Source organism: Aotus nancymaae, unplaced genomic scaffold (assembly GCF_030222135.1).
Source record: "Aotus nancymaae isolate 86718 unplaced genomic scaffold, 86718_ANA_hifiasm-v0.15.2.pri h1tg000057l, whole genome shotgun sequence".
NCBI lineage: Eukaryota > Metazoa > Chordata > Mammalia > Primates > Aotidae > Aotus > Aotus nancymaae.
In genome coordinates, this window is record NW_026988471.1 from 16,840,228 (window position 1) to 16,850,572 (window position 10,345).

The 10,345-nt window shown below is 40.1% G+C and overlaps 1 non-coding gene across 1 annotated transcript; it reads right to left on the bottom strand.

Annotated features, from left to right (window-relative positions):
• Positions 1-480: 480 nt before the first annotated feature.
• Positions 481-608, bottom strand: LOC135269828 (small nucleolar RNA SNORA40). The gene has a single exon (XR_010338078.1). It is a non-coding gene; the product is annotated as a small nucleolar RNA SNORA40 (small nucleolar RNA).
• Between the last annotated feature and the right edge of the window lie 9,737 nt (positions 609-10,345).

Below are 10,345 nucleotides of genomic sequence, written 5' to 3' on the forward strand. Positions count from 1 at the left end.
TAAAATGCCACTCATATGGAATTACCCAGTGCACCCAGCAGTCCAGGAAGGGGCATAGCAGGGAGATCTTCAGCCCTGTGGTTGTGCTGTTTCTGCCTTGCCGGCTGCAGTTTCAGCCAGGCCCCAGGGCTGGGTATCAGGGTTACAGCACTTAGAAGGTGGCCTTGGTAGGAAGAAGTTAGTCCCCATTTTCACACAGCAATGGGTCTCCAGATGCTGTTTTTTTCTCTCCCTGTCTTCTTTTCTTAAAATTTTATATATAAAGAAAAATATTCACCCAGCTAATTTTCAAATTTTGATGGAGATGGTGTGTCGCTTTCTTGCCCAGGCTGATCTTGAACTCCTGGCTTCAAGCAATCCTCCTACCTTGGTGTCCCAAAGTGTGGGGACTGCCTGCATGAACCAATATGCCTGGCCTGAAACCAACCTTTATGGATATCAATACTCTCATCACTTAGTTCTAACTGTCTCAGGTATGATAATATCCCCTTATATATGTATCAAAACTCATACTGAACAATGAGTTCTGGGTTGCAAAAGAAGATTTATTTTTTGCACCTGTCTGTAAGACTTTATCCACAAGTTAAGCAAAAGCACGCACAAGTGCAGTCTCCCGTCTTCTTAAGAGGGGAGCCAGCCTTCTTACCCCTGCCATCTTGTTCTACTCTCAAGGGGAATTCTTGTTCAGCCAAAGATTCAGGACCCAGAATTCCTTTTTGAACTCCCTGTTCTCAGATAATTCTCCTTGTAGGGTCAACAAATTGCTGATCTTTCATCTTTGTTTCTGAAGTCCCACCTATCAAACCTCAAAAGGCTACCCTTGTGGAGGTGGAGGATGAGGGATCTTTGGTGAACAAGACAACCTAAAATAAAAGAAATTTGAATTAGTCTATTTTTAAAAGAAATTCATTTTCATTTCTTTCAAATATGCAAACTACCTAGAACATGATGAATAGCATTGTTCTTAAAGACCTTGCTTTGGTGAATAGCCAAATTAGATCTATAATTAGCACACCAATTGTAGTTAAAAACAATTAAGTGGCTTAAATGCCTGCTTCCCCTCCCTCATCTTGTTTACATTATTAATTTAATCAACTGACACTTTAAAGAATAGAAGGTGAACTTCAGACTTCTAACTTAAATTACATTTAGTGGTTACAAATTAAACTTTGAGATGTTTCCCTTATTAAAATAGTATCATATGCTGTGTTTTAGTGAATACAAAGTATTTTCTTACATATGGACTCCTTTTGTCTTCCCAATAACCTTATGAGGTGAGCAGGAAAGTTTCCTTATCTCTGGTTTACAGATGAGAAAATGAAGAGTCTAAGGATTGAGTTGCTTATATAAGGCCATACAGTCAAAGATCAGTCAGTTCATTCTTTGTTGATTCTTCAAAGATTTCCTCCATTTCTAATGATAGGGAACTAAAGCACAACAAATGCTAGGCATGCAAAGTGAATAATTATATCCATTCTTTTGCTCCTTCATTTATTGTTTCATTTCTTTATTCATTCATTTTTATTCTTAAGAGATTGCTACTATCCCTGGAATATAACAAATATCTCAGTAGGGTGCTTGGAATGAATGAAAAGGGGGAAAATGGAATAATTTACTCTATGTAGTGGAGTAAAGGTATGTAACTTGTTCGTATTGCCACTGACCTCACACTGTGCCATACATAAAATCCTCTGAAGTAAGGCAAGTAACAAGGGAAACAATCTCACTTTATCAGCTTTTTCTTCTTCAGGCAAGTCTGTAGCAGGTGCTGGAGCAATTGGCAACTTTTAAGTGTTCAGATGGCCATTGCTGTCCACCCCATAAACCCTCACCTTCTGCCTTGCTCTTCTAAGGCTTCTGTTCTCATATTAGCGCCCTGGTCCATTGGTCCATTCTTTGTCGTCTTCCTCACTCCCTCTTTCTCTGTCTCTATCTCTTAGTTTCTTTCTTTCCTCCTCTTTTCTCCTCTTTCTCTTCCTTTTTCTTCTTTTCTTCCTTTCCTATTCCCCCACCCTCTGCCTCTCTCTTTCATTTTTTGCACAGTGGGAAATTAAAGACGGAGTAGCATGACTGAAGTTAGACATTTCCACAAAATAATGATCCAGGATTGGCTCCATTGAGTTTTAAGACATGCCATGTGTACTTCAGGCCAAAGTCCATTTTCCACATGGAATAGGCATATTGCTAAAAACATTTGGAGGGCTGAAGTTTCCAGATGATTGACATAAGTATCTATTTTATGGTTTGCATGGCCTCATATATGTCTTCTTTTGTAAAGTGTCTGTTCATATCCTTCACCCACTTTCAAATGGGGTTGCTTGTTTTTTTCTTGTATATCTGTTTTAGTTATTTGTAGATTCTGGTTATTAGCCCTTTGTCAGATGGGTAGATTGCAAAAATTTTTTCCATTCTGTTGGTTGCCGATTCACTCTAATCATGGTTTATTTTGCTGTACAGAAGCTCTGAATTTTAATTAGATCCCATTTGTCTATCTTGGCTTTTATTGCCATTGCTTTTGGTGTTTTAGTCATGAAGTCCTTGCCTATGCCTATGTCCTGGATAGTTTTGCCTATGTTTTCTTCTAGTGTTTTTATGGTATTGGGTTTTATGTTTAAATCTTTAATCTATCTGGAGTTAATTTTAGTGTAAAGTGACAGGTAGGGGTCCAGTTTCTGCTTTCTGCACATTGCTAGCCAGTTTTCCCAATACTATTTATTAAACATGGAGTACTTTCCCCATTGCTTGTTATTGCCAGGTTTGTCAAAGATCAGATGGTTGTGGATGTGTGGTGTTTCTTCTGGGGACTCTGTTCTGTTCCATTGGTCTATGTCTCTGTTTGGTACCACTACCATGCTGTTTTGATTACTGTAGCTTTGTAGTATAGTTTGAAGTCTGGCAGTGTGATGGCTCCGGCTTTCTTCTTTTTGCTTAGGATTGTCTTGGGTATGCGGGCTCTCTTGTGATTCCATATGAAGTTTAAGGTGGTTTTTTCCAGTTCTGTGAAGAAGGTCATTGGTAGCTTGATGGGGATAGTGTTGAATCTATAGGTTACTTTGGGCAGTATGGCCATTTTCATGATATTAATTATTCCTAACCATGAGCATGGAATATTTTTCCGTCTGTTTGTTTCCTCTCTTATTTCATTGAGCAGTGGTTTGTAGTTCTCCTTGAAGAGGTCCTTCACATCCTTTGTTAGTTGTATTCCTAGGTATTTTATTCTCTTTGCAGCAATTGTGAATGGTAGTTCGATCTTGATTTGGCTCTCTGTTTGTCTCTTATTGGTATATAGGAATGCTTGTGATTTCTGCACATTGATTTTGCATCCTGAGACTTTGCTGAAGTTGCTTATCAGTTTGAGAAGATTTTGGGCTGAGACGATGGGGTCTTCTAGACAGATACAATCATGTCATCTGCAAATAGAGAGAGTTTGACTTCCTCCTTTCCTAGTTGAATATGCTTTTTTCTTTTTCTTGCCTGATTGCTCTGGCTAGAACTTCCAGTACTATGTTAAATAGGAGTGGTGAGAGAGGGCATCCTTGTCTAGTGCCTGATTTCAAAGGGAATTCTTCCAGCTTTTGCCCATTCAGTATGATATTGGCTGTAGGTTTGTCATATATAGCTTTTATCATTTTATGATACGTTTCATCAATACCTAGTTTATTGAGAGTTTTTAGCATGAAGGCTGTTGAATTTTGTCAAAGGCCATCTCTGCATCTATTGAGATAATCGTGGTTTTTGTCTTTGGTTCCGTTTATGTGATGGATTACATTTATGGATTTGCGTGTGTTGAACCAGCCTTGCGTCAGCAGGTTGAAGCCTACTTGATCGTGATGGATAAGCTTCTTGATGTGCTGTTGCAATCTGTTTGCCAGTATTTTATTGAAGATTTTTGCGTCGATGTTCACCATGGATATTGGCCTGAAGTTTTCTTTTTCAGTTGAGTCTCTGTCTGGTTTTAGTATCAGGATGATGTTGGTCTCATAAAATGAGTTAGGGAGGATTCCCTCCTTTTGTATTGTTTGATACAGTTTCAGAAGGAATGGAACCAGCTCCTTTTTGTATGTTTGGTAGAATTTGGCTGTGAACCCATTTGGACCTGGACTTTTTTTGGTTGGTAGGCTATTGATTGCTGCCTCTACTTCAGCCCTTGTTATTGGTCTATTCAGGGTTTCAACTTCCTCCTGGTCTAGTCTTGGTAGAGTACAAGTGTCTAGGAATTTATCCATTTCTTCCTGGTTTACTGGTTTATGTGCATAGAGCTGTTTGTAGTAATCTCTGATGGTAGTTTGTATTTCTGTGGGATCAGTGGTGATATCCCTTTTATCATTTTTTATTGCATCTATTTGATTCTTCTCCCTTTTTTTTTTTAAATTAATCTGGCTAGTGGTCTGTCTATTTTGTTGATCTTTTCAAAAAACCAGATTCTGGATTTATTGATTTTTTTTGAAGGGTTTTTTGTGCTCTATCTCTTTCAGTTTGGCTCTGATCTTAGTTATTTCTTGTCATCTACTAGCTTTTGAGTTTTTTGATCTTCCTCTAGCTCTTTCAATTTTGATGATAGGGTGTCAATTTTAGATCTTTCCTTTTTTCGCATGTGGGCATTTATTACTATAAATGTCCCTCTCGACACTGCTTTAAAGGTGTCCCAGAGATTCTGGTAAGTTGTGTCCTCATTCTGATTGGTTTCAAAGAACATCTTTATTTCTGCCTTCATTTCATTGTTTATCCAGTCAACACTTAGAAGCAAGTTGTTCAGTTTCCAAGTGGTTGTGTGAGTTTGAGTGTGTTTCTAATCCTGAGTTCTAGTCTGATTGAGCTGTGGTCTGATAGACTGTTTGTTATGTTTTCCGTTCTTTTGCATTTGCTGAGGAGTGATTTGCTTCCAATGACGTGGTCAATTTTAGAGTAAGTGCAATGTGGTGCTGAGAAAAATGTATATTCTATATTCTGTGGATTTGGGGTGGAGTGTTCTGTATATGTCTATTAGATCCGCTTGGTCCAGCTCTGCATTCAAGTCCTGGATATCCTTGTTAATTTTCTGTCTTGTTGATCTGTCTAATATTGATAGTGGAGTGTTGAAGTCTCCCACTATTATTATGCGGGAGCCTAAGTCTCATTTTAGGTCATTAAGAACTTGCTTTATGTATTTCGGTGCTCCTGTGTTGGGTGTGTATATATTTAGGATAGTTAGCTCTTCTTGATGGATTGATCCTTTTACCATTATGTAATGTCCTCCTTTGTCTCTTTTGATCTTTGTCGGTTTGAAGTCCATTTTATCAGAGAGTAGGATTGCATCCCCTGCTATTTTTTGTTCTTCATTTGCTTGGTAAATCTTCTTCCATTCCTTTATTTTGAGTCTATGTGTGTCTTTCTATATGAGATGGGTTTCCTGAATATACTGATGGGTTTTGACTTTTTATCCAGTTTGCTAGTCTGTGTCTTTTGATTGGGGTGTTTAGGCAGTTTACATTCAGTGTTAATATTGTTATTTGTGAATTTGATCCTGCAATTTTATTACTAGCTGTTTTTCTTTCCCATTAGTTGAGTAATTTTCTTCATTGCATTTTTGGTCTTTGCCCACTGGTTTGCTTTTGCAGTGACTGGTATTTGTTCCTTTCCGTACTTAGTGTTTTTTTCAGGAGCTCTTGTAGGGCAGGTCTGGTGGTGACAAAATCTCTCAGTAATTGCTTGTCCATGAAGGATTTTATTCCTCCTTCACTTACGAAGCTTAGTTTGGCTGGATGAGATTGGTTGAAAGTTCTTTTCTTTAAGGATATTGAATATTGGCCCCCACTCTCTTCTGGCTTGTAGGGCTTCTGCCGAGAGATCTGCTGTGAGTCTGATTGGCTTCCCTCTGTGGGTGACCTGACCTTTCTCTCTGGCTGCCTTTAGCATTTTTTCCTTCATTTCAACCCTGGTGAATCTGATGATTATGTGCCTTGGGGTTGCTCTTCTTGAGGAATATCTTTGTGGAGTTCTCTGTATTTCTTGAATTTGAAATTTGGACTGCCTTGCTAGGCTTGGGAAGTTTTCCAGGATAATATTCTGAAGCGTGTTTTCCAGCTTGGATTCATTCTCCCCATCATATTCAGGTACACCGATCAAGTGTAGGTTAGGTCTTTTCACATAATCCCATATTTCTTGGAGGCTTTGTTCATTTCTTTTCACTCTTTTTTCTCTTGTCTTGCCTTCTCTTTTTATTTCATTGAGTTGATCTTCAATCTCTGATATCCTTTCTTCTGCTTGATCGATTCGGCTATTAATACTTGTGTTTGCGTCATGTAGTTCTCATGCTGTGTTTTTCAACTCCATCAAGTCGTTTATGTTCTTCTCTAAGCTGGTTATTCTAGTTAGCATTTCGTCTAACCTTTTTTCAAGGTTTTTGGTTTCTTTGCATTGAGTTAGAACGTGTTCCTTTAGCTTAGAACAGTTTGTTATTATCCACCTTCTGAAGCCTGTTTCTGTCAATTCGTCACACTCCTTCTCAGTCATGATGTGATCCTGTGTTGTTGAGGAGTTGTGATCCCTTGAAGGAGAAGAGGTATTCTGGTCTTTGATGGTTTCATCTTTTTTGTGCTTTTTTTTCCCCATCTTTGTGGGTTTACCTGGCTGTGTTGTCAGGGAGCTGCTTGATGAGGTCGCTTGTCTGCCTGTGGAGGCACTACTGGGTTTCTAGGGACTCCTTCAGGTTACGAGGGAAGCTTCCTGTGTCTTTTTTGTTTATACTGGGAGATTAGGCCCGCCTCTTCCACTGACCTGTAGTTGCTGCTGGGTTGTTAAGAACGCTGTCCCATTGCTATGTAGGCTTCCTGTGTTTTTTGTTAAGACCTGTAGCCCAGTCCCACCCCTCTAATGGTGGGTTGTGCCCTTCCTTCACTGGGCTGGATCATTCAGGGTTCAACTCAGACTGTCACACTGGTTGTGCAACCCACTAGAGTCAGAGCTTCGGCCCTCTGGGGTTTGTTGGGAGGGCAGGAAACCGCCCAACAGCACCCGGCCATCTCCCCCTTTCAGCTTCCTCTCTCTCCAATCATGGGATAGGGGCCTGCCCAGCTGCTCCTGCTTACAGGCTTACAGCTCCGTCTCTCTCTGGGAGAAGGGAGGGGGCAATAGCTCAATCCACAGGTTCTCCTGGCCGCCTTTTGGGCTTATGCGTCTCTTTAGGTTTGTGTGCTAATCCGGGACACCATCATGGATTATTATTCAACTCCACGCTTGTAATTCCCGATGCTTGACTGGCAAAGATCCCCTGTTCTGTGTATTGCTGAGGCTGTGGGGTAAGTGCTGTAACTGGCCCGGAGTGCCAGAGGGGGAGCCTCCGACTCGCTGGTCAGATGCACTTTCTGGGTGAAGCAACACCCCTCCCTGTCTCGGTCTGCCCTGAGTGGGCTTTGCTCACCATCGGACCAGACCTGTTGAAATGCACCTGGTACCTCGGTTGGAGCTAGGAGATCTCTGGACTTCTACGTCTCTCTCGCTGGGTGTTGTGTGCTGGAGTTGTATCTATTCAGCCATCTTGGATCCGTGACTCAGTTTTTATAGTATCTTTTGTTGGAGTGGCCCCAAGATCTCAGACAATGCATTCTTACCTCAGGTGGAGACTTAGGAATGGTTTTGGCAATTTCTGTCCGCCTGGAAAATGAGTCATTTTTGGTTATTTTCCTATGAAGGAAAGAATTCGCCACCTTCCCTACTATAAGACATTTAGATCTGAGTTTAATTTTTCTGTAATTATAAATCACATTCCTGGATTTTGTTGATAAAATTTTATTTACTGTATCCAAGCCTGATGACTAACATGGCAGAGTTTAGCAAATATTTGGAGTCAGAAGGCTGACTCTAGGCTTTGAGCAAGTCAATTACCCTTTGCAAGGGCCAATTTCATTGGTAGAATTGGGATAGTGATGCACCCACCTTACAAGATTGTCAGATGAATCACGTGAGGTGGTTGGGAATGGACTTTTTGGTCTACCAAGTGGGCTGTGGAGGAATTCTTGTTCTGGAGATGAGGTTAGGGCCCTGGGATGGACATTTTAAAAGGTCCTTCCCAGCACTGCTATTTGAGGATTTATCTTTGTCTCTCACATTTTCTTTTTGTTTGGACTAAGATTATTAAATCTAATATGTTTGGTGGATATGTGCATTTATCTGTCATTCCATGTAAGACTCAACCTTTTTTGGCACCATGGGTCTATTTGGTACTCTGGTGAAGGTGATAAATCCTTTCACAGAATACTGTTTTTAATTATATAAAATAAAGCATTAGGCTGACCAAGAATAACTATATTGAAATATAGTTCTATCTATAGATCTACTGGGGACTTGTGGACTACAGTTAAAAATGTTGGGTGTCTCAAAAATTTAAAATTCAAAATGGATCTTAAGAGTCACAAATTTCTCCATTCTCACTTTACAAATAGGGGAAGATGTGATTCCCAAAGACAGTTTCCCCAGCTTGGTTCAGAATCAAATAGGGAGTTTTATTCAATGGACATGCACAAGAACATAATACTTCTGTTTACAATCTTTCCAGCCACAAATTTTTGAAATTATTTGTGTCTCGGCTCTTGTTTCTAGCTCAAAACACTATAGACTTGCTGCATTGAATACTATTTGAAGAGATTTACCAGCTGATCATTTCAACCCAAAATGGAGATCACAAATGGAGACTTCCTAAATATTCAATACACCCCTCCAAAGTGCACTTGCGCCATCAAGGTTATCCTAGTATTAATTATTCATAGGCAGAGCACTGACAAATTCTAATTGCGAATAAGTGCAATTGCTGTCGATTGCATAATTTATGATTCCATTTGTTAAACTAAGACAACGGGAGTTGATGAAAGGCATTAAGTGGCCCCAAATTAAAGGCAAATTGGGTTTAAAGGCTTGTCTTTCTGTGAGTATAGCTTGAAGTTGTCTGCTTTCCTGAGACCCTCTCACACACTGGCGATGTACGTACCAGGTAAGCTGTGTTACATCAAATCTTGTGTCTGGTTGGAGATGCTTCAGTCTGGGCTTCCTGGAGATCTGCAGTCCAGCCCATTGTGAGATGGGCTCTTGCCTTAGTGAGGCTCAGCAGCTGACATCTCTCTCTGAGGCTCAGGGCCTGCCCTCTGTGGCTTGGCTGCAAGAGAGAGAATGCCTGACTGCATAGCTTTGGCTACATTGCTCTGGCACTTTGCTGAAGGGAGTTTAGACAAGATGGCAAGTGGCACTGGAGAAGTTCATTGGAAACGATTTCCTTGAAAATAAGAAAAATGTTTTTCTTTCCACAGGACAGACACTCCTACAGATCAGCATCTCACAGAGGTTAAGTTCAGTCTCTGCAATTGCTCACTGCTCTTCCCAAGTATAATACAAGACAAAGACTGTACTGAAGATGGAATATTTTGCATAATAAATCTCAAGATAAGTCTGTTAAATAAAAGGTGGGTTTGAAGGGAAATTATTTATGGGGTGTGCAAGGAGGAATTTGATATTCAAGATGTACATTGTGAGAATTCATTGCAAGGGGTCTGACTTCCCTTTCTTTGAAGAAACAGAGCCATTATTGAGAAATATTTGGACTTTGAATCTTACAGATTTGTCCTCTAAAGATTAAATTTCATACATGCACAAGAGAAAAGCCCCAAAACAATGGACTTTGATATAACTGCATTTAATCATGTACTATGATTAAGTAATGAGAAAGTGATGGGTTTATTAACTTCTGATTATGTGTCTTATACTGCAGTGGGACAAACCATTGACCCAGACTGGTCACCTTCTTACTAACAACAATAAGGTGGCCTTCACCATTAAAATTCTGGAACTAATGGATACAGAAAAATGGAAGTTTACTTTGCTTAACAAATAAAATGTTGCTTATTTGTTAATTTGAGTCAAAGGGATCAGTAAATAAGGCCTCTTCTTGTGTGAAAATGGTGAAAAGTTGAAGATGGCCAGAGCCTAAGATGCGGGGAGTACAACATAGAAGGAGAGGCTGGAGAATTAGGCTAAATTTGGACATTATGGATGGCATGCTTGGACTTGATTCTATAGTTAATAGTTACTCATATGGTACTTTTAGGCAAGAAAATTATAGCATTAAATTTCTGTTTCAGAAATATCCCTCTGGAGGCTTATGCAGAGAATTGGTTGGAGAGAGCGAGCTTGGAGGCAGAGAAGCCATTCGGGAGGTGATGGTGTAGTCCAGGAGAGAGATGATGCTATCCCGCCTGTGGATGGAAGTGGCAGTGGGTATGGGATGGAGAGGAAGAGACAGATGGAGAGGCATTTTCAGTGTCAAATTGACAGAATGAGTTGGCCTGGCATGCTATGGCCATGTCTTAGAAACTTTAAA